Source organism: Pleurodeles waltl, unplaced genomic scaffold (genome assembly GCF_031143425.1).
Source record: "Pleurodeles waltl isolate 20211129_DDA unplaced genomic scaffold, aPleWal1.hap1.20221129 scaffold_67, whole genome shotgun sequence".
NCBI classification, from domain to species: Eukaryota; Metazoa; Chordata; class Amphibia; order Caudata; family Salamandridae; genus Pleurodeles; species Pleurodeles waltl.
The window spans coordinates 3,187,245-3,190,679 of NW_027150384.1; positions in this window are offsets into that span (position 1 = coordinate 3,187,245).

Here is a 3,435-nt window from a genome sequence, read left to right on the forward strand (position 1 = left end):
ACCACGCATGGTACCCTGACACTTGCCAATTTACCAGAAGTGTTAAAATCCCGCTTACCGCCACCGTGATGGCCGCACACATACCGCTGCAGTAGCGAATATCCGTTCCCCATATTATGACACACACTCACCAATCCAACAGAATACCGCCACATAGACAAATCCCCCAGCCCAAAGGACAGTGTTAAAGTGTCTGTACCAACACCCACACTGTTACTCCAACAAAACAACGCCCACGAAATTATGACCCACGAATCACCACAGTGGCGCTAAACCATTGGCGGTACACACTGCCGTGCACAAAATAGCCACCCAAACACTAAACTACACAACATTGGCCAATACCAAAAACACACACCTGACACTCATACACCACACCCTCCCACCGACAGCACTATAAAACACACACCCACATTACCCACAACCCTTTACAAATACAAATTATTGCCACCAGACTGACACCAAGACCACTGCGACAACTAGACACACACACCACAAACACCCATACATCCCTCGTGTAGCCCACAGCACACACCCCACCGCATTACACAACAACCTCACATCAACACACACCACACAACACCCATGTCCCCAGTAAGGCACCCCCGTTTCACTGATGAGGAGTTAAGGGTCATGGTGGAGGAAATTGTCAGGGGAGAGCCACAGCTCTTTGGAGCACAGCTCCAGCAAATATCCATTGCCAGGAAGATGGAGCTATGGCGGAGAATCGTGGACAGGGTGAACGCCGTGGGACAGCATCCAAGAACAAGGGACGACATCAGGAAGAGGTGGAATGACCTACGGGGGAAGGTGCATTCCATGGCAGCAAGGCACCAGCTTGCCATACAGAGGACTGCTGGTGGACCCCCACCTCCTCCCCCACAGCTCACAGCATGGGAGAAGCAAGTCTTGGCAATACTGCATCCTGAGGGACTCACTGGAGTTGCCGGTGAACTAGACACTGGTGAGTCAATTTTACTACCTATCCCCCCCATACCTGCATGCCACCACCACCCCTCACCCTGAAACTCATCACTCCACTCCATCCCACACAGTGCACCACCATAATTAACTAACCTAAATGCCAAGCCCTGAATGCCATACCCACTGCATGCACATCCCTTCCGGCCCTACATTTGCCCACCACCAATGCATGCAGAGCATGGCGAATTAATACATCACCATACACGATCAAAGGTGGTAGAGCAACAGCAACGATAGAGGGGAAGATAGGGATGTACAATATGACACAGGCATGAAGCATAATACATCACTTACATCCCCGCATTTGCCCCAGCCAATGTCAGCAGACAGGAGGCACCACGACTATCCAGTCCCCCAACAGAAGATGCCCCCAGTGATGACAGTGACTCTGGACTTCTAGATCTGGATCAACAACCTGGCCCATCAGGCACCACTGGACAGTCGGTCACCCCAGCCCACTCCCAGTCCACCACAGAGCCTCCCCCATCAGTATCCAACACCACAGCACCCACCCAGCGTCCCCACACCTCTGTCCCCGGGACACATCAATCAGCAGTGTGCCCACCTGTACAGGGATCCCAGTCCACACCTCGAGCCCATGACAATCGGGGACCTGAGGTCAGTGGAAGTGGGCACACCGTTCAGGGGACAGGGGCAAGGGGAAACAGGGACACAGGGAGGACTGTTGTGCACCAGGGGGAGGACAGGCGCAGGGAACTAACTCTCCAGGAGGCACACACCAATGCCCTTGGGGCCTACCAACAATCCCAGGACACGATGGGCCAGATCCCTACCAACATGCAGGAGAACAAGCGGCTGCAGGAGGAACAACATCAGGAGATCAGGGAGGACTTGCAGGCCCTCAACACCACCATGATCTCCATAGCAGGGGTGCTGGCAGACATGGCCAACAACATCATGAGGGAATCAACAGCACAGTAGCGGGCCCCTGACACTAACCAAACTATCGACCAGCCCTCCACTTCCGGTGCAGCTAGTGGGCAGTGTCAGGAATCCCCAAAGTACCTCCTGCATTATCTGTCAGCATCCCCAGGGATTAGGGTTAAATCATATCTCTGTTCTTGGTTAAACCTTCATGTTTCTAAGTAAACATAATGTGCTGTGTTACACAATTGGTTTTTATCAATGCCTGTTTTACCAATGCTTGTTTGCTAATGTGAGCAGGTGTAGACATGTGCTTCTAATTGGGTGTGGTGACTCATCCACATGTGGAAACTCATCTGCTTTCCTGATTGGCTATAAATAGCAGAGTGAAGCATGTCTCCCTGCTTGGCTTTGTTTTGCTTCCTGATCTCAGCATCTGATTTGGCAGTCCAGCCCCTGCTGTCATCCCCATATTCAGGACTTTTGAGGCAATTCTTTTCTTCGTTCCTGTACCACTTGACACCAGGCATTCCTCCAACACTCCGGAAAAGACTGCAGCTAAGTGATTAGTATTCTCCAGGGAGTTTGTTCTTTGAGTGCTGCGCTTTCCTAGAACAGCTGGTGTATTTCAGACCTCGTATTTTGGCAGAGTGCTTATCTTGAAGAGACAAATGCATTTCTGAACATTCTACATTATTATTGTAGTTACTTGCCTAAATGTGCTTCAGGAAATCTGCTTGAGTACTACAAAAAGTGACAGTGCAATTTTAAAAGAGCATTTACGTGACTTTTCTTTCTCTAATAGCATAACTCTTGGATTTAAATTGCGTCATTCATGCCTGTGTTTCAGGTTTGAGGAATTTGCTTTTGAAGGGTTTTTCATACACACAGTGAAACCAAACCAAACTGTGCCACCCTAACTGTTTACATCCAGAGTGGACATTTGTATTTCTTGGATTGTTTTTGTTCCTTTTAGTTTCACTCTATGCATGCAGGAAAGTTATATGTGATATAATTAATGCACTTGTTTGTCTTTCTTGGGCATTATAAGTGCAACCACAGTTCTAATTGTAGTGTGCAACAGTGAATCTCCGAGAAGCCAGCCCTAGTGTCGCTGTACTTATTGTTATGGTACTGCAGGGTTACTAATTGTGCCAACAGTTATTATTATCCAAGAAAAGTGCTGGAACATTCCGGTGTTCTTCTACCGCTCCCGTGCCCATATCAGAAAGGGAGATTAAGTTTCAAGGAAGTTGAGTGTACTAACTCTACTATCACTCTGTCAACAACGACCTGCCCCCCCGAAGATACAGGGTGCATGGCTGGACCGGCAAGATGTGACAGTGTTTTATCTCTATCTTTTCCACTCCCCCTTTCCCTTTGGGACACCTGCCGGGGTTTCTGTGTCCACCAGGAAGTGCTGAGAGGTGTTCCAGGAGGCCGGGGGGCATACCATCGCCCCTGCAGACATCCTGCTTTTCAGGTGGGTGGCCCGTCTCAACATAAAGCCAAGCCACAACATACAGGGCTGCCTGGGCGATGGATTCCTCAATGGGTACTTTCAAA